This window comes from Rattus norvegicus, chromosome 2, assembly GCF_021556685.1.
Source record: "Rattus norvegicus strain SHRSP/BbbUtx chromosome 2, alternate assembly SHRSP_T2T, whole genome shotgun sequence".
Lineage (NCBI taxonomy): Eukaryota > Metazoa > Chordata > Mammalia > Rodentia > Muridae > Rattus > Rattus norvegicus.
Window position 1 is genome coordinate 87201420 of NC_141535.1, and position 22416 is coordinate 87223835.

General features: G+C 38.9%; 1 pseudogene across 1 annotated transcript in view; it reads left to right on the plus strand.

Annotated features, from left to right (window-relative positions):
- Positions 1 to 3491: 3491 nt before the first annotated feature.
- Sirpb2l1 (signal-regulatory protein beta 2-like 1) overlaps positions 3492 to 22416 on the plus strand; it is a 56884-nt pseudogene continuing 37959 nt past the window's right edge. Inside the window, 1 exon segment of the transcript NR_190565.1 lies at positions 3492 to 3551. The product of NR_190565.1 is annotated as a signal-regulatory protein beta 2-like 1 (transcript).

Genomic DNA, 22416 nt, shown 5'->3' on the forward strand with positions numbered 1-22416 from the left:
TAAAACTGCAAAGCTTCTGTAAGGCAAAGGACACTGTGGTTAGGACAAAATGGCAACCAACAGATTGGGAAAAGATCTTTACCAATCCTACAACAGATAGAGGCCTTATTTCCAAAATATACAAAGAACTCAAGAAGTTAGACCGCAGGGAAACAAATAACCCTATTAAAAAATGGGGTTCAGAGCTAAACAAAGAATTCACAGCTGAGGAATGCCGAATGGCTGAGAAACACCTAAAGAAATGTTCAACATCTTTAGTCATAAGGGAAATGCAAATCAAAACAACCCTGAGATTTCACCTCACACCAGTGCGATTGGCTAAGATCAAAAACTCAGGTGACAGCAGATGCTGGCGAGGATGTGGAGAAAGAGGAACACTCCTCCATTGTTGGTGGGATTGCAAACTGGTACAACCATTCTGGAAATCAGTCTGGAGGTTCCTCAGAAAATTGGACATTGAACTGCCTGAGGATCCAGCTATACCTCTCTTGGGCATATACCCAAAAGATGCCCCAACATATAAAAAAGTCACGTGCTCCACTATGTTCATCGCAGCCTTATTTATAATAGCCAGAAGCTGGAAAGAACCCAGATGCCCTTCAACAGAGGAATGGATACAGAAAATGTGGTACATCTACACAATGTAATATTACTCAGCTATCAAAAACAACGGCTTTATGAAATTCGTAGGCAAATGGTTGGAACTGGAAAATATCATCCTGAGTGAGCTAACCCAATCACAGAAAGACATACATGGTATGCACTCACTGATAAGTGGCTATTAGCCCAAATGCTTGAATTACCCTAGATGCCTAGGACAAATGAAACTCAAGATGGATGATCAAAATGTAAATGCTTCACTCCTTCTCTAAAAGGGGAACAAGAATACCCTTGGCAGGGAAGAGAGAGGCAAAGATTAAAACAGAGACTGAAGGAACACCCGTTCAGGGCCTGCCCCACATGTGGCCCATACATATACAGCCACCCAATTAGACAAGATGGATGAAGCAAAGAAGTGCAGACCGACAGGAGCCGGATGTAGATCGCTCCTGAGAGACACCGCCAGAATACAGCAAATACAGAGGCGAATGCCAGCAGCAAACCACTGAACTGAGAATAGGACCCCCGTTCAAGGAATCAGAGAAAGAACTGGAAGAGCTTGAAGGGGCTCGAGACCCCATATGTACAACAATGTCAAGCAACCAGAGCTTCCAGGGGCTAAGCCACTACCTAAAGACTATACATGGACTGACCCTGGACTCTGACCTCATAGGTAGCAATGAATATCCTAGTAAGAGCACCAGTGGAAGTGGAAGCCCTGGGTCCTGCTAAGACTGAACCTCCAGTGAAGTAGACTGTTGGGGGGAGAAGGGCAATTAGGGGAGTGGGAGGGGAACACCCATAAGGAAGAGGAGGGGGAGGGGGATGTTTGCCCGGAAACCAAAGAATTATTATTAAGTATTAAATAAATTTAAAAAAAAAAGAAATATAAAAAAAAGAAATAATGTAAGGCAAAAAAAGATTCATGGACAGTTCCTAATTTGTCTAAATAAATGTTTTTAAAGTTCTGGCATGTCTGTTAATTTTCATATGCTTTCAGCACAACAACATTATATACAACTAGAAGTATTTTACCTTAGGAAAAATGAAACAGAGTTCAGAAACTCAAGGTGAAAAAAATCACAGTGTCTAAAAAAGCATTTGGCTCAGCTTTGCTGGACTTTGTCAAACAGATGTGCTGGCTTCATGGCTCTTGCCACATTTTACTAGTCATGGTTGTGTCACCCATGAGGCAGCATAGAGTAAGAAATTGCTCAATTGAGGTTCCTGTTTTCAGCTGTTAATTTCAAAGCCAAGATTAACATTTGCACACACTGAAACACCAAAGCAAAGAGCTATTATTTATTTATTTATGTATTTATTTATTTTTATTTATTTATTTTTATTTGATCATTTTATTTATTTACATTTCAAAGGTTATCCCCCTACTCAGTTTCCCCTCTGCAAAAAAATCTCTATCCCACCCTCACTCCTCCTGCCTCTATGAGGAGCTCCCCTACCCAACCACCCACCTACCTACTCCCAATTCAGTCCCCTAGCATTCTCTTATGCTAGGTCATTGAACCTCCACCAGACCAAGTGACTCCCCTGTAATTGATGCCTGATAATCAGGGACTAAAACACCAACTAAAAGGTACACACGAGGGGATAAATGGCTCCAGTTGGATATGTAGCAGAGGATTGTCTTATTTGGCACATAAATCTTATACCTGGATTTCAGGAAAGAAATTGGATATTGAGGCTTAGCTCTCCTGCTCATTTTCCTACACACATATCTGATATTGATGAAGGTACTTATACTTCTCTTTCCCTACTTCCAGTTGGCATGTAGTAAGAATTGAAATCTCATTTCTATCTAAAACAGACTATAACTTCATTGTGTCAGTATGTCCTCCCTGTCTCAAAAAGCAGTCTATTCAATATTCGTTGCAGTATATACTTTCATACTCCATTATGCATATACTTACTAATGATTTCCCATTTGCTATCTAGAAGAAATCAAAACGATAAGACTGAATACCCTGGCAAAAACAATTTAAGAGATCCCGTGCTTATTGGGTTTACAATCCAAATTACAGTTCATCATTGCAAAGATTTCAAGGTGGCATGATATTGAGGCAGGGTGTAACAATAGCTGAGACAAATGAACTAATACAAGCATGCTAGTATTCAACTGTCTCTCCCCAGTTTTACACTGCAATGTACTCTGTAGGACAATATTTTGCACAAAATTAAGATGAGTTTTCCCAAGACACTTAACTAAAGACAATCCCTCACAGATGTGCTAAGATACAGTCACACTTCAACAATTTCTCACAGATGTCCCTTGTGGCTTCCTTTATCTGTGAGAAGTTGGCAATTAATACTAATTATAACATATTTTACTTGCTTGTGTAGGAAAAAGACTCCTAAGTTTCAATTGGACTATACTTACCCTGATATCAGGAAACAATATACAGGATATCATTCCAAGAGAACAGCTAGTTTACTGCAGCTGCTCCCACAAATAGTATATGGGCCCAACTGACAACTTTTATGTGACACTTGGAAAGAAATTTGACACAAATCAACAACATCTAGGATCTTAGGTGCTTGGGAAACATTCTTTTATACTGGATTCTAACTGGTGTGTTAGCAAGACAAGATACTGGAGATAATATGGCTCCAGCTCAGAGAGAGAATTGTGTTATACACATCTAAGTGCCTGTAAAAACAAATGATAAATATGAACTCCTTCCTTGCAGCTGCACGCAACATTGAATATCTATTTCAAAATATGCAGTATAGTTCCTGTTTTCATGAAACACTGATGTGACCCTTATGCATACTAAGTCACAGTACTTCCTTTCTCTACATATAAGAACCTGGGATCCCATGAAAACTGATTCTGATCACAAGAGGTTTCTTAACCCCAACCATGCTTCGCCTAGATACCTGGACCCACATTCTTTACAGTTCCTTGCTCTTGATCCTCCTTCTGGAACTTAAAGGTAAGCATGCCCCAAGAATAGAATTATGTCCTTGTCTTTGAGCTACTCTTACCTTTGAAAGTAAAGGATTCCAGTTAGTTACCTGAACTTTCACAGCAGAGAAGGTCAGAATATTTTCTTACATAATAGATCCAGAATTCTGAGCACTGCCTGAACTGGCATGTGAATTCATAATTTTGATAAATAGAGTATAAATGATTCATCAATAACAGTTTACCACACATCCCTGCTCTTTTGGACCCTTTCCAGTGAGCTTTAACTTCTTCCATGTGTGCCAAATGGGGTTAGTAATATTCTACATGGTGCCTATATGTTATCAGGTTTTCTTTTTCCTTATTAAAAATTCATTTTATTCATTTACATTTTAAATGCGATCCCAATTCCCACTTCCCCTTCTGAAAAACACCTATCCCAGCCCCATCCCCATGTTTCTACTATGGTGCTCCCTCACCCACCCACACACTCACACATCACCACACTAGCATTCCCCTACACTGGGGCATCAAGCCTCTACAGGACCAAGGAGTTCCCCTCCCATGAATGCCAGATAAAGTAATCCTCTGCAAAATTAGCAGCTGGAGCCTTTCATGTGTATTGTTTTGATAGTAATTAAGTCTTTAGGAGCTCTGGGGGATGAGGCATTCATTTGTTGATACTGCTGTTCTTCCTATTGGGATGCAAACCCCTTCAACTTCTTCAGTCCTTCCTCTAACTCCTCCATTGTGGTCTCCTGATCAGATGGTCAGCTGTGAGCATCTGTATCTGTATTGGTCAGGCCCTAGCAGAACCTCTAAGGGACAGCTATATCAGGTTCCTGTGAGCTTGCAATTCTTTGCATCAACAATAGTGTCTGGGTTTGATGGCTGCAGATGGGTTGGATCAGTAGGTGGGACAATCTCTGAATGGCCTTTCCTTCAGTCTCTGCTCCACTTTTTGTCCCTGCATTCCCCTTAGACATGAACAATTCTGTGTTAATATTTTTAAGATGAGTGGGTGGCTTCATCCCTCAAACGGGGGCCATGCTGAACCCTTAAATCTGGTTTCTACAGGTTCTCTCTTTGTTGGGTATTTCAGTTTATGCTCTCTCCATTGTGTTCCAGGAACCTCATGTTTTCCTAGAATCTGGGGCTTTCCAGAGACTACCCAAAAATTCTTCATGCCTATGTCCTTTCTATGTCCTGACCCTTTGTACTTCTCTCCCCATCCTCTCCCACACCTGATCCTGTCCCACTTTTTCCTCCTCTTCCTGCTCTCAGGTCCCTCCCAATCTCTCTCTATCTCCCCAGATAATTTTCTTTCCCCTTCTAACTAGGACTGAAGAATCCACACTTGGGTTTTCCTTTTTTTTGAGCTTCATATAGTCTGTGAGTTTTATCATGGGTATTCTAAGCTTTTTGCCTAAAATTCACTTATCAGTGAGTGTATACCACGTATGTTCTGTAACTGAATTCTTACTCAGAATGATATTTTCTAGTTCCATCCATTTGCCTGAAAATTTCATGAAGTCATTGTTTTTAGTAGCTGAATAGTACTCTGTTTTGTAAATGTACCATATTTTCTGTATCCCGTCCTCTGTTAAGGGACATCTGAATTATTTCCAGCTTCTGACTATTATAAATAAGACTGATAAGAACATAGTGGAACATGTGCCCTTCTTATATGTTGAAGCATCTTTTGGGTATATTCCCAGGAGTTGTATAGCAGGGTCCTCTGATAGCACTATGTCCAATTTTCTGAGAAACCACCAGATTGATTTCCAGAGTTGTACCAGCTTATAATTCCACAAGCAATAGAAGATGTTCCTCTTTCTTTATATCTTCACCAGCATCTGTTGTCACCCTAAGATTTTTTCTTTTCTTTTACTGGATATTTTTATTTGCATTTCAAATGTTATCACTTTCTCAGTTATCACTCTAGAAACCCCCTATCCCATGCTTTTATGATGGTGCTCATCCACCCTCCCATCAACTTCCTCCGGGCTCCCGACACTGACATTCCCCCACACTAGGACATCAAGTCTTCACAGGACCTAGGTCTTTTCGTACCATTGATGCCAGACATGGCCTTCCTCTGCTACATATGCATTTGGAGCCATGGGTCACTCCTCAACTTGTATTCTTCGGTTTGTGGTTTAGTCCCTGGGTGCTCTGGGAGGGTTGCTTGGTTGATATTGTTGTTCTTCCTATTAGTCCAAATTCACAGACTACATGAAGTTCAAGAAGAAGAAAGACCAAAGTGTGGATGCTTCAGTCCTTCTTAGAATGGGAAACAAAATACTCGCAGCAGGAAATACAGAGACAAAGTGTAGAGAAGAGACTGAAGGAAAGGCCATCCAGAGACTGCCCAAAAGTAGTCATCAAACTCAGACACTATTGTAGATAAAAAGAAGTGCAAGCTGACAGGGCCTTATATAACTGTTTCCTGAGTCGCTTTGCCAGAGCCTAATATACAGAGGTGGGTGTTTGCAGCCAACCATTTTACTGAGCATAGAGTTGACAATGGTGGAATTAGATAAAAGGACAAAGAAACTGACTTTTGGATCTTATCTATTCTGACTGCTGTGAGGTAGAATCTCAGGGTCATTTTGATTTGCATTTCCCTGATGATTAAGGATGTTGAACATTGCTTTATTGGCCTCTTAGCCATTAGAGATTCCTCAATTGAGAATTCTTTGTTTACCTCTGTACCCCATTTTTAATAACGTTATTTTTTTCTCTGAAGTCTACCTTCTTGAGTTCTTTGTATATTTTCAATATTAGCCCTCTATTGAATGTAGGATTAGTAGAACTTTTTCTGATTGGTAAGTTATTGTTTTTGTCCTATGGACGGTGTCTTTTGCCTTATAGAAGCTTATTTTGTGAGATCCCATTTGTCAAAAATTGGTCTTAGAGCCCAAGCCATTGATGTTTTCTTTAGGAAATTTTGCCCTCTGCTCATGTGTTCAAGGCCCTTTCCCACTTTCTCTTCTATTATATTCAGTGTATCTGGTTTTATGTTGAGGTTCTTGATCTACTTGAACTTGAGCTTTGTACAGGAGGATAGAATTGATCAATTTGCTTTCCACTTTTTTAATTTTGTATTTATTTTTATCCTTCAGATTTTATTCCCCTCCCTGTCCACCCTTGGACTGTTCCACATCCCATACCTCCTCTCTGACTCTCTTCCTGGCCCCATCTTCATGATGATGTCCCCACATCACCTCCCCATCACCCAACCAGAACTCTATACTTCCTGGGACTTCCAGTCTCTTGAGGGTTAGGTACATCTTCTCTGACTAAACACAGACCAGGAAGTCCTCTGTTGTATATGTGTTGGGGGCCTCATCTCAGCTGATGTATGTGGCCTGGTTGGTGATCCAGTGTCTCCTAGCACCATTTGTTGAACATTCTGTCTTTTTTCCATTGGATAATTTGGCTTCTTTGTCAAAGATCAGGTGACCATAGTTATGTGGGTTTAATTCTGGGTCTTCGATTTAATTTATTTATCTACCTATCTGCTTCTATACCAATACCATGCCGTTTTTATCACTATTGCTCTGTAGTACATCTTGTGGTCAGTTTGGTGATTCCCCTAGAAATTCTTTTGTTGCTGAGAATAGATTTTGCTATCCTGTGTTTTTGGTTTTCCAATTTGAGAATTGGTCTTTCTATCTCTCTGAAGAATTGAGTTGGGATTTTTTTGTACCAAAATCAGAATCAGATGGTTTTAGTGCAGAATTCTGTCAGACCTTCAAAGAAGACCTAATAGCAATACTCTTCAAACTATTCCACAAAATTGAAACAGAAGGAATTCTCTCTCTCTCTCTCTCTCTCTTTCTCTCTCTCTGTCTCTGTCTCTCTCTGTCTCTCTCTGTCTCTCTCTCTCTCTCTCTCTCTCTCTCTGATTAAGATTGCATGTTGCATGACTGACTCCATAAGTTCTGATCTGGCTTAGCAGTCCCATGCTCTACTTTGGTTGAGGTGCTATGCAATCTAACCTTGTAGAAGTATTTGTTTCAAAATGTCCTCAGTGCAGTGATATCCTGCTAGCATTGACCTCTGTATTGGACATGCTTTGGATGTGTCTCTCACGAGAGATATTTATCCGGTCCCTTTCAGCATGCACTTTTACCTTCATCAATCTGTTTTAGTTTTGGTGGCTGTGTATAAATACATATATATGATATATGGGCCACATGTGGAGCAGGCTCTGAATGCCATTCCTACAGTCAGTGCTTTGAACTTTGTGTCCATATCTCCTACTATGGATAATTTTTCCCCTTTCTAGTAGAAGTGGGAGCATCCGCATTTTGGCCATCCTCTTTCTTGAACTTCCTGTGTCCTATAGATTTCATATTGGGTAATTTGAGGTTTTGGGCTAATATCCACTTATCAATGACTGCATACCAAGTGTGTTTTTCTGTGATTGGGTTATCTCACTTAGATGATATTTTCCAGTCCATTCCATTTGCCTGTGAATTTTATTAAGTCATTGTTTTTGATAGTTGTGTAGTACTCCCTTGTGTAGCTGTATCACATTTTTTGAATCCATTCCTCTGTTGAAGGGCCTCTGGGTCCTTTCCAGCTTCTGGCTATTATAAATAAGGCTGCGATGAACATAGTGGAGCACGTGACTTTTTTATATGTTGGGGCATCTTTTGGGTATATGCCCAAGAGAGGTATATGTGGGTCCTCAGGTAGTTCAATGTCCAGTTTTCTGAGGAACCTCCAGAGTGATTTCCAAAGTGATTGTACCAGTTTACAATTACACCAACAATGGAGGACTGTTCCTCTTTCTCCACATTCTGGCCAGCATCTGCTGTCACCTGAGTATTTGATCTTAGCCATTCTGACTGGTGTGAGGTGGAATCTTGGGGTTGTTTTGATTTGCATTTCCCTTATGACAAAGGATGTTGAACATTTCTTTAGGTGCTTTTCACCCATTCAATATTCCTAAGGTGAGAATGTTTTTGTTTAGCCCCGTACCCCATTTTAATTGGGTTATATGGTACTCTGGAGTCTTACTTTTTGAGTTCTTTGTATATTTTGTTTACTACCTCACTATCAGTTGTAGGATTGGAAAAAATCTTTTCCCAATCTGTTGGTTGCCGTTTTGTCCTAATGAGAGTGTCTTTTGCCTTACAGAAGATTTGTAGTCTAAAATGGAAGAGTCAATCATCAGAATAATTGACTCTGAAATAATGAACCAGAGGAAATATTAATTCACTTGAATTTCTGTTTCCAGTTATTTTTCAATTCATATAAAAGCTAATTCAGCCAGCAATTATTATATCCAGATTCCCATCTGTATCTAGAGCTAGACATAATTTAATAAACTGTACCTAGCTCTATGTCTCTGTGCATATCATCTGATCTCAGTTGAAGGTTTCATGACTCAGCAAACCAACTGAGAAATTACAATTTAATTTTTATGACATTTGCATGTGATACTGTGGGAAGTACTCCTACATCATGTGGAACAACAACTCAAGTTAATGTTATTTTCACAGAGACACAAATACAGAAAAAGGATGAGATGCACAAACAGCACTAATTGAAGTGATTAGAGCTGTATGTTGGAATTAATCTGCCTGATGGAGGTCATGAGATTAGCAATCACTCTTCCCAGAAACTTTGATCAATCCCATGATCTTTTGTGTGAAATGAGAAGAGAGTTGATGATTTTCTTTACTGAGCCCTTCATCATTATATGCAAAGAGCTTTTCTTGAAAATGTTATTCTCATGAGAAATTTGGTTTATTTTCTTTTATTTTTAATGATTTTATTTTTTATATTTTGTGTATTTACATTTCAAATATTATCCCCTTTTCCCCTCTCCCATCTTCCATCCCCCTCCCACTGTTCCTATGAGGATGATCCCATTCCCACACACACACTCCAACCTCAACACCCTGGAATTACCCTACAGTGGTGAAATATGCCTTCACAGGACCAAGGGCATTTCCGCTCATTGATGCTGGTTTCTAGTCCACAGATTACTTAATTAAAATGGTTTTCAATATCATAGGAAGATATTACACTGGACAAATAATACACAGGGAAGATATTTGTTGGATACTCACAAGAAACTAGAGGTTATTTTGTGAACATATGTGGCACTGGAGAATAAAAGTAGAGACAGAGTCACATATGCATATCTTAAATTCCTCTAAGGAAAATAATTAAGAAAAAAGATGAAATGTATAATATTTTAAAATATATGTGAATTCATGAAACTCAAGATGGATGATCAAAATGTGAATGCTTCACTCCTTTAAAAAGGAGAACAAGAATACCCTTGGCAGGGAATAGAGAAGCAAAGATTAAAACAGAGACAGAGGAACACCCATTTAGAGCCTGCCCCACATGTGGTCCATACATATACAGCCACCAAACTAGATAAGATGGATGAAGCAAAAAAGTTCAGGCTGACAGGAGCCGGATGTAGATCTCTCATGAGAGACACAGCCAGAATACAGCAAATACAGAGGCGAATGCCAGCAGCAAACCAGTGGACTGAGAACGGGACCCCCGTTGAAGGAATCAGAGAAAGAACTGGAAGAGCTTGAAGGGGCTCGAGACCCCTTATGAACAACAATGCCAAGCAACCAGAGCTTCCAGGGACTAAGCCACTACCTAAAGACTATACATGGACTGACCCTGGACTCTGACCTCATAGATAGCAATGAATATCCTAGTAAGATCACCAGTGTAAGAGGAAGCCCTTGGTCCTGCTAAGACTGAACCCCCAGTGAACGTGATTGTTGGGGGGAGGGCGGCAATGGGGGGAGGGCTGGGAGGGGAACACCCATAAAGAAGGGGAGGGGGAGGGATTAGGGGGATGTTTGCCCGGAAACCAGGAAAGGGAATAACATTCGAAATGTAAATAAGAAATACTCAAGTTAATAAAAAAATATATGTGAATTATGTCCTACTGTCTATAGATAAGGAGGCACTGCTGGCTTAGATGTTAAAAACAAGGTAGAGTGGGTGAGCATTATGAAGAAGAGGAAATTAGATAAAAAGATACATGGATAAAATGATTTAAAAAATGTGAGAATGAATCATGTAGCCAAACATTCTGGAAGGACCTCATTGAAGGCCTCAGAATATATGAAGGAAATAACCTTTGCCAAAGAGCTTCTTCCCATTTTCCTGGACAGAGTTTTTTAGTCCTGGAGAATGGAAGCCACTTCAGGCTTGGAACAGAGAAGTCCCATACCCTGATCTGAGCTTCAAACTGATTATTTCTATCTGATGATGAACAAAGATTCTTTAGGGACTTATATAAGGAATGCTGTGGTGGATATTCCAAGACCACCAGTTCTTGGTCCTAGCATTAACATATGCCCACGTAGAGAGCCACATAACCTTTGGTAGAAGAGATGAAGCAAACTTGGTTCTTGTTCTTATGAAATATGCTCTACTCTCCTCTGGGGTGAAATACATTTCTCCCGAATCATGGGGTACTCCAGGGCCTTGCTTGTTCTTGTCAACATTCTTCTGCCAAGGTTGGACAGTAACCCTGCAATTCCTGTGCTAGTATCCTGAGATTTCTGTGCACTCAGAGCGGAGGACCTGAAGAATTGTCTGTCCTTCAACAACCCAATCAGCATCAAGTCAGAAGCAATTCACTAGATAGTACAAGGGCACTGCAGCCTGGTCTTTGGGGATGAAAGAGTGAAGGTGAAGGGGCATTATACCAAGCATAGTTGTTGTAAAGATGCCAGTTAGTCCCCTTATAACAGCTAAACTGTAATAACTGGATAGTTCCACTACCTATAATTGTACACAGCCATGCAAACAAAATTAGTTGAGGTTCTCAAATCCCCTTTGTTAATGAAATTGCACAGATATCTGAATACTTAGTTTAGTTTTCAGTACTCTTATCCCAGATAAGCAATATTATATTCTACTAGAAAAGCAAGCTATAATACTAAATACTGTTTTTCTACTCTGTGTTACACATTATAAATTACAGTGCTAAATAAAATTTTAAGTTGCAATGTTGTTTTCCATTATTATAAGTTGATAAAATTTTAAGATTTGCTTCCTTTTTCAGTTTGTTGTTTTATGTTATCTTAATCCAGAAGCTAATAAGACTTTTTGATGTCTATCCTATTTGGACACAGATATTTTAGGCTATAAGTTTGGTATATTGTTTTTGTATTTCCAATTGGAACAAATTATGAAAATTTAAAAATATTAGTTTTGTGTAAATACTTATGCCAAAATACAAATTACTACATAGGTTTACACAATATGTTAGTTTCTCACCAGATAACATCCTAATAGTATGCTCAAGTTTATTAGAACCTGCATTAGTTTATTAGATAAAGTCTTAACATCTCAAAGTTCCTTTTGCTTTTGGCTTCAGTTATCTAGAAAAGCTGAGTGTCACCATCAGACATAACAGTTTCAGGCATAATAGTGACTGTATAGGCTGAAGCTATCCCTCTACTTCTCATCAGCTACCGATGTAGAGCCAATCTAAGATATTTGGATACCACCAAGGTGGAAGATTAGAGCCAGCATTATCCAAAAACAAAGTGGAAACTCTGGACTCAGCATACTTTACCAAAATGTAGAAATCATTATACAGCCAAAACTTATATTGTCTTTCACTACAATGCTTACTCTATGAATCTTTTACTTTGGCCCAAGGAAGCTCATTAGCATTCCCTGCAAAGCAGATAGCATAATGAACTGAGATTGATTCCTTAGTGTTGTATGTAGGATCCATTTTTTATTTAAATTCTGGATGTATTTTCTCTATTAAATGAACACACAATTCCACTACTTACTAAATGTCATCTTTTCTGAATGAGCTGTGTTTATATTACCTTGCAGAATCTTGAAAGAGATGAATCATGCCTTTTTCTGCTTTCAGCCTTTGATTAGTAGTCTGCTGTTTTTCATTTGAATTATAATGTATGCTAGTGTGACTTTCTATGAGTTTATATCAAATGAATTAGTTCACAATGTTAGATTTATACTTCTATTTTATCAAAATAGGAAGATTTGAGACAATATTTTATAAATAATATGCCCACAATCCAAATTATTTTCTTCCCTATTTTTGACCACTGAACTTGTAAATAATGTTACTGTACTCATTTCTACATTTGTATTTTTTCATAAAATGCTCAAATCCTTCTCTATACTTTGTAAATTTAATATTTAACTTACCATACATCTTGACTTTCCAACATCGTTTTGTTTCTGCTTACAGGTTCTCTCTGTTTTGTGTTCTTATTTTGCTATTCAGACACCACTTTCTTTACTGCTTTTCCATACTTTCCCTTTGCTCTTTTCATATATTAAATGAAGATTGTATAGTTTTGGTCAAGTAGTATAATACAGTGAATCCATTACAGTTCACCCTTTACTGATCATCAAAGTCCAGGCAAGAAGGGGTCTGAACTGTCAGAGTTATGAGAGTCAGAGATACTGAGAAAATGGTGCAGTGATAGGAAAACAATAAAGGAGAGTATCCTCAGGAAACCACACTATTCAAGGACAGAATCTGGGCTTCCTGGACACTGGGGATATGTGACCTCATATTCATTGCCTTGACTCACCGAATTTGAACTTCTGAACCACACAGCATAAAATAATAAATGCCTGTTATTTAAAGCCATAATCTTTATAGGAAGCTATTATATCTAAGTTAATATTAATATAATTCAGGGACCAGAGAGTTCCAGCTCTTCCAGAGGACATATTATATTTATATAAAATGATATGATAATATACTATAATATATTTAATAGATAAATTTAAACAAAGTTCTTATTTCCTTTGGATAACATTATTAAATCATAAAATCTTAATCATATCATATATGTGATGGCCAGTTTAGGTTCCATATCCCCCCCTTGCTACTAATTTTGTCTAAGTTCCTCCTCCCTCATTCCTGGGCATTTCCATTGATACGTTTCCACCTCATCCCTCAAATGCACCCCCCCAACTCAGGTGTTTCTTCCAATATCCATTTTTCTTCAGCCACCAGATCCCTCCTCTTCCCATACCCATGCCACCTCCCCATTTCCATTTTTCTCAAATCTATTCTTTTTTTCCCCACCCAGGGAGATTCATGTGTCACCCCTTGACCCCTTCTTTCTACTTAGTCTATCTGAGTCTTTGTATTGTAGCATAATTATAAATTATTTTACAGCTAAAATCCACTTATAAGAGAGTTTGCCTTTCTATGTCTGGGTTACCACAATAATTTTGTTTTGTTTTGTTTTCCATCCCATTTCAGCTATTCATTTCTTCCTCAAGGACACTTATCATTTTCATAAAGTTGATTTTATGATCATTTTCTATTTTTTTAAGGTTGAAATTGCTCAATATGCCATATTGCCTTTGGGTACTGCATACAAAAATGAGTCTCTCATAATCAAATCACCTCAGATCAAATATATAGCTCTTTATTTTACAAAATATTTTACTTGTTATTTATTCATTTTACATCTGGCTCACTGGCTCCTCCATTCCACCCTTCCCACAATATTTAACTTACCCCCCTCCATTCATCTCTCTCAGCAGGTGGGTTCCCCATGGGTATCCCTTCTACCCTGGCTCTTCAGTCTCTGAGAGGCTAGATACTTCCTCTTCCACTGATGTCAGACAAGGTAGCCCACGTAGTAGAACTTATCTTATGAACAGGCAACAGCTTTTGGGATAACCTCCACTCTAGTCTTTCAGGACTCACATAAAGACCAAGCTGTTCATCTGCTTGCTACAAATGTGAAAGAAGTCCTACATCCAGACTATGTGTGTACATCATTTGGTGATTCAGAATCTGAAAGCACCAAGGATTCAGGATAGTTGACTCTGTTGGTTTTCCTGTGGAGCTTCTATTCCCTCTAGGGCACACAATTCTTTTTCCTGTTCTTCCATAAGAGTGCCCAACCTCCATCTACTGTTTGGCTCTATCTGTCTGAGTCAACTGCATGATGGAGTCTCTCAGAAGACATAGCCTGTCTGCAAGCATAATAGAATATTATTAATAGTGTTATTAAATGGTGCTTGGCCATGTGATGCTTTTTAAGTCATCATGAATTTAGGAAATATTGTTGAATGCATTGGAGACAATTTTCTGAAAGGGGTACCTGCAAAATTCATGATGTCTTTATTTTTCATATCTGTACAGTATTTCATTGTATGAATCCATCATATTTTCTTTATTCATTTTTTATTGTAGGATTATCTAAGTTGTTTCCAGTTACTGGCTTTAATGAATACAACTACTATGAGCATAGCAAGTGTCTTTGTGGGAGCATCTTTTGTGTATATGTGCAGGACCAGTATAGCTGGGTTTTGAGGTAGAATTATTTCTAGTTTTCTTAGAAGCCACCAAATTTATTTCCATAATGGTTGTACAGATTTGCACTCCCATTAGCAGTGAAGAAGTGTTCCTCTTTTAGACATCCTCAAAAGCTTGTGCTCTTTCTTGAGGTTCTTTTTCACTTTAGCCATTCTTATGGGTATAAGAAGGAATCTCAGAGATGTTTTAGGTTGTATTTACCTGATGACTAAGAACTTTGAATATTTCATTAAGTATTTCTCATCAATTCAAGATTTCTCTGTTGAGAATTCACTGTTTAGTACTTCACTCAATTTTTTTAAATTGGGTTATTTGGGTTGTTGGAGTCCACCATCTTGAGTTCTTTGTAAATTTTGGATATTAGCCCTGTGTCAGATGTAGGGTCAGTTAAGATCTTTTCCCAATCTGCAGGCTGCTGTTTTGTCTTATTGACAGTGTCTTTTGCCTTACAGAAGTCGGAAGTGTCATGAGGCCCCAATTATCAATTGTTGGTATTAGAACTGTCTCCTGTACCAATGCATTCATGTGTTTTCCCGCAATTTCTCATCTAAGCATCTAAGGTATCTGGTTTTAAGTTGATGTCCTTCACCCACTTGGACTTAAGTTTTGTGCAGGGTGATAAAAATTAATCCATTTTCATTTGCCTCAATGCAGACACCAAGATAGACTAGTACCATTGCTTTAATATGTTTTCATTGTTCATTGATAGTAGCTTCTTTTTATAAAATCAAATGTGTGCATCCAGTTGCTCCCTGAGCCTTGAGCTGACCCTGCATCATACCCCTCTCTTCCCAGATCCCACTAGGAGAAAGCTAGTTTCTCAGAAGAGCTGAAACACCTGAGAGCACATGGGATGCCAGCATTTTTGCTCATATTAATGGCCAAAGAGTAATCTGTCTGGAGCTCACAGGAGACAGGTACCAAGGAGAAATCAGGGGCAGGATACTTCTAGTTTCTGCCAGCACCCTGAATTGACTCTGAACTACAGTTTTCTATACCCAGATCAAATGGGGCGAGAGCTGGTCTCCCAATAGAATGGGCACACAGGCTTATAGGAGGGAAAATCCAATGTGAGAGACAGCAAGAATAGTTAACACCAGAGATAAGTACATGGTGAGAGGCAAGGGCAAGAAATTAAGAAACAGAAACCAAGAACACATGCATCATCAGAATTCTCTTCCACCACAACAACAAGCACTGGATACTTCTAAACACTGGACAAGCAAGATTTTGATTTAAAATAACAGCTGATAATGAAGTTGAAGGACACGTAGTATTCATCAAAGGAAAAATCCATCAAGATGAATCCTAAATATCTATGCTCAAAATACAACGACACCTACATACATAAAAGAAACCTTACTAAAGCTCAAAGCACACATTGCACCTCACACAATACTAGTAGGAGCTTTCAACACTCCACTCTCATCAATGGACAGATCATGGAAACAGAAATTAAACAGAGACATAGACAGACTGAGAGAAGTCATGAACCAAATGGATTTAACAGATATTTATAGAACATTCTACCTTAAAACAAAAGAATATACCATCTTCTCACCATCTCATGATACTTTCTACAAAATTGACCATATGATTGGTCATAAAACAGGCGTCAACAGATACAGAAATGTTGTTGTAAAAGTATAAAAATCAAAAAGTATTGGTGTCTTTTACCCCACTAGGTCTGCACTGCGGTGTCCCAAGATATCTGCTAGATATCTCAGTGGAAACACATCCCAGCCACACTTTCCTACACTCAAACCCCCACATGAAAGAACACACAACACAGTAATCTTAGACCCAATTGATAAGATATAATTGCCCACTTAAACATACAAAGCCCGGTACCATACATCCCTTAGGAATATTGTAAATACACAGAGCAGAATCTTAACATCACCTGCCATGGCTTCTCCCCTCTCTCCTTCTCTCCGTCTCTCCTGTCTCCTCCTTTCTCTGTCCTAGTCTCCTCCTCTTCCTTCAAACTTCTCTCCCTCCCACCCTTCCTTCTCCTTCAATGACAGGCCTCCTTCTATCCTGTACCAGCCCCTCACCTGTACTTTACAAATTCAATGGGGAAAGGGTTCTGATCAAGTCACCTGATTCCTGAGTATGTGACTAGGCAGCTGTCCTTGGGGCAGTGGAATTAGCATCAAAATACAGTTAACTTAAGGACAAACCACAACACAGAAATATAGAAATAATCCCATGCATCCTATCAGACCACCACCGGCTAAAGCTGGTCTTCAATAACAGTAAGGAAAGAATGTGCACATTTACACGGAAGATGAATAATGTTCTACTCAATGATAATGTGGTCAAGGAAGAAATAAAGAAAGAAATTAAATACTTCTCAGAATTTAATGAAAATGAAGGTACAACATACCCATACTTATGGGACCCAGTGAAAGCTGTGCTAAGAGGAAAACTCATAGCTCTGAGGGCCTGCAGAAAGAAACAGGAGAGAGCATATATCAGAAGCTGGACAGCACACCTAACAACACTAGAATAAAAAGAAGCAAACACACACAGGAGGAGTAGAAGGAAGAAAATAATCAAACTCAGAGCAGAAATAAACAAAGAAGAAACAAAAAGGAGTATACAAAGAATCAACAGCACCAAAAGCTGTTTCATCCAAGAAAAATCAAAAAGACTGATAAACCCTTAGCCAGACTAACCAGAGGACACAGAGAGTGGCTCCAAATTAACAAAATCAGAAATGAAAAAGGGAAACATAACAACAGAGCCAGAGGAAATTTAAAAAATCATCAGATCCTACTACAAAAGCCTATATTCAACAAAACTTGAAAATCTGGAGGAAATGAACAATTTCCTAGACATATACCAGGTACCCAAATTAAATCAGGGAAAAAAGAAACCATTTAAACAACACCATAACTCCTAAAGAAATAGAAACACTAATTAAAACTCTCCCAACCAGAAAGAGCCCAGGTCCGGTTAGGTTCAGTGCAGAATTCTATCAGACCTTCATAGAAGACTTCATACCAATACTATGGAAACTATTCCATGAAATTGAAACAGATGCAGCGCTACCGAATCCCTTCTATGAAGCCACAATTACTCTTATACCCAAACCACACAAAGACCCAACAAAGAAAGACCAATTGCCCTTATGAATATCAATGCAAAGATACTCAATAAAATTCTTGAAAACTGAATCCAAGAGCACATCAAAACAATCTTCCATCATGATCAAGTGGGCTTCATTCCAGGGATGCAGGGATTGTTTAACAAGGAAAACCATCAAGGTAATCCACTACATAAACAAACTGAAAGATAAAAACCACATGATCATATCATTAGATGCTGAGAAAGCATTTGACAAAATTCAACGCCCCTTCATGATAAAAGTCCTGGAAAGAACAGAAATTCAAGGCCCATACCTAAAGATAGTAAAAGCCATATACGGCAAACCAATAGCTAATATTAAACTAAATGGAGCGAAACTTGAAGCAATCTCACTAAAATCAGGAACTAGACAATGATGCACACTCTCTCCCTACTTACTCAATATAGTTCTTGATGTACTAGCCATAGCAATCAGACAACAAAAGGAGATCAAACGGATACAGATTGGAAAGGAAGAAGTCAAAATATCACTATTTCAGATGATATGACTGTATACTTAAGTGATCCAAAAAGTTCCACCAGAGAACAACTAAACCTGATTAACACCTTCAGCAAAGTGGCTGGGTATAAAATTAACTCAAATAAATCAGTAGGTTCCTCTACACAAAAGAGAAAGAAGCCAAGAAAGAAATTAGGGAAATGACACCCTTCACAATAGTGTCAAATGATATAAATTACCTCGGTGTGACTTTAACCAAGCAAGTGAAAGATCTGTAGGATAAGAACTTCAAACCTCTGAAAAAAGAAATTGAAGAAGATCTCAGACAATGGAAAGTTCTCCCATGCTCATGGTTTGGCAGGATTAATATACTAAAAATGTCCATTTTACCAAAAGCGATGTACAGATTCAATGCAATCCCTATCAATATTCCAACCCAATTCCTCATAGAGTTAAAAAGAACAATTTTCAAATTCATCTAGAATAACAAAGAAAAACCAGGATAGCTAAAACTATCCTCAAAAGTAAAAGGAATTCTGAGGGAATCTCTATCCCTGAACTCAAGCAGTATTACAGAACAATAGTGATAAAAACTGCATGGTATTGGTACAGAGACACACAGACCAGTGGAATAGAATTGAACACACAGAAATGAACCCACACACCCATGGCCACTTGATTTATTGACAAAGGAGCCAAAACCATCTAATGGAAAAAAGATAGAATTTTTAGCAAATGGCGCTGGTTCAATTGGAGGTCAGAACGTAGAAGAATGCAGATCAAACCATTCTTATCATCTGTACAAAGCTTAAGTCCAAGTGGATCAAGGACTTCCACACCAAACCAGATACACTCAAACTAATGGAAGAAAAAGTGGGGAAGAACGTCGAACACATGGGCATTGAAGAAAATTTCATGAACAAAACACCCATGGCTTATGCTCTAAGATCAGGAATCGACAAATGGGATCTCATAAAACTGCAAAGCTTCTTTTTTTTTTTTTTGGAGCTGGGGACTGAACCCAGGGCCTTGAGCTTGCTAGGCAAGTGCTCTACCACTGAGCTAAATCCCCAACCCCACAAAGCTTCTTTAAGGCAAAGGACACTGTTGTTAGGACAAAACGGCAACCAACAGATTGGGGAAAGATCTTTCCCAATCCTACAACTGATAGAGGGCCTATATCCAAAATATAAATAAAACTCAAGAAGTTAGAGAGCAGGGAGACAAATAACCCTACTAAAAAATGGGGTTCAAATCTAAATAAGGAATTCTCAGCTGAGGAATGCCGAATGTCTGAGAAACATCTAAAGAAATGTTCAATATCTTTAGTCATAAGGGAAATGCAAATCAAAACAACCCTGAGATTCCACCTCACACCAGTCAGAATGGCTATGATCAAAACCTCAAGTGACAGCAGATGCTGGCGAGGTTGTGGAGAAAGAGGAACACTCCTCCGTTGTTGGTGGGATTGCAAACTGGTACAACCATTCTGGAAATCAGTGTGGAGGTTCCTCAGAAAACTGGACATTACACTACCTGAGGACCCAGCTATGCCTCTCTTTGGCATATACCCAAAAAATTCCCCAACATATAACAAAGACACATGCTCCACTATGTTTATAGCAGCCCTATTTATAATAGCCAGAAGCTGGAAAGAACCCAGAGGGCCTTCAACAGAGGAATGGATACAGAAAATGCGGTACATCTACACAATAGAATACTACTTAGCTATCAAAAACAATGACTTTTCAAAATTCACAGGCAAATGGATGGAACTGTAAAATATCATCCTGAGTTAGGTAAGCCAATCACAGAAAAACACACATGCCATGCACTCATTGACAAGTGGATATTAGACCCAATGCTCGAATTACCCTAGATGCACAGAAGAAATGAAACTCAGGAAGGATGACCAAAATGCAAATGCTTCACTCCTTCTTTAAAAGGGGAACAAGAATACCCTTCGGAGGGGATAGGGAGGCAAAGTTTAGAACAGAGACTGAAGAAACACCCATTGAGAGCCTGCCCCACATGTGGTCCATACATATACAGCCACCAAACTAGATAAGATGGATGAAGCAAAGAAGTGCAGGCTGAAAGGATCCAGATGTAGATCCCTCTGAGAGACACAGCCAGAATACAGCAAATACATAGGCGAATGCCAGCAGCAAACCACTGATCTGAGAATGGGACCTCCGTTGAAGGAATCAGAGAAAGGTCTGGAAGAGCTTGAAGGGGTTCAAGACCTCATATGAACAACAATGCCAACCAATCAGAGCTTCCAGGAACTAAGCCACTACCCAAAGTCTATACATGCACTGACTCTGGGCTCCAACCGCATAGGTAGCAATGAATAACCTAGGAAGAGCACCTAGGAAGGGGAAGCCCTTGGTCCTGTCACGACTGAACCCCCAGTGAATGTGATTGTTGGGGGGAGGTTGGTAATGGTGGGAGGATGATGGTTTAAGGAGGGTTTAGGGGGATGTTGGCCGGGAAACCAGGAAATGGAACAACAATTGAAATGTAAATAAGAAATACCCAAGTTAATAAAGATGGAGAGGAAAAAAGCCCTAAAATAGCTACTTTAATGAAATACAGGACAAAACAGGTAAACAGGTAGAAGCCCTTAAAGAGAATCCACAAAAATCAACCAAACATGTGAAGGAATTGAACCAAACCACCCAGGATCTAAAAATGGAAATAAAACCAATAAAGAAATCATAAAGGCAGACATCTCTGGAGATAGAAAACCTAAGAAAGAGATCGGGAGTCATAGAAACAAGCATGATCAACAGAATACAAGCGATAGAAGACAAAATCTTAGGGGCAGAAGATACCAAAAAAACATTGACATAGCTGTCAAAGAAAATGAAAAAGGTAAAAAGCTCCTACCAAAAACATACAGGACATCCAGGACACAATGAGAAGACCAAACCTAAGGATAATATGTATAAAAGAAAGGGAAGATTCCTAACTGTGATGGTTTGCAAATGCTTGGGACAGGGAGTGGAATGTGATGGTTTGCATATGCTTGGCCCAGTGTACGGCACTATTAGAAGATGTGGCCTTGTTGGAGGAAGTGTGTCACTATGCGGTTAGGCTTGAAGACCCTCCTCTTAGCCCCTCCTAGGATGCTGAGTCTGTTCCTGGCTTCCTTTGAGTGAAGATGTAGAAGTCACCTCCTCCTGTACCACGCCTGCCTGTATGCTGCGATGCTTCCATGCTCCCAACTTAATGATAATGGAGTGAACCTCTGAACCTATAAGCCAGCCCCAATTAAATGTTGTCCTTTATACAACTTACATTGGTCATGGTGTCTGTTCACAGCAATAAGACCTTAACAAAGACATCAACATAAAGGGTCAGTAGATAACTTCAACAAAATTATAGAAGAAAACTTTTCTACCTAAAGAACGAGATGCCCCCAAACATACAAGAAGCCTACAGAATTCCAAATAGATTGGACCAGAAAAGCAATCCCTCCCTTCATATAAGAGTCACAACACCAAATACACAAAACCAAGAAACAAAATTAAAAGCAGCAAGGGAAAAAGTCAAGTGTAGCATATAAAGGCAGTTGTATCAGAATTACACCAGACTTCTCAACAGACTATGAAAGCTAGAAGTTCCTGGATATATGTCATACAGACCCTAAAAGAACAGAAATGCCTGACCAGGCTACTATAACCAGCAAAATTCTCCATGAACACATATAGAGAAACCAAGATAGTCCACAACAAAACCAAATTTACACAATATCTTTCCACAAATCTAGCACTACAAGGGATGATAGATGGAAAACTACAACACAAAGAGGGAAACTACATGCTAGAAAAAGGAAGAAAGTAATCTTTTTCAACTAACCCAAAAGAAGATAACCACAGAAATATAATTTCACTTGCAATGAAAAGTACAACAAGAAACAACAACCAATGGTCCTTAAAAGTCTCTCAACATCAATAG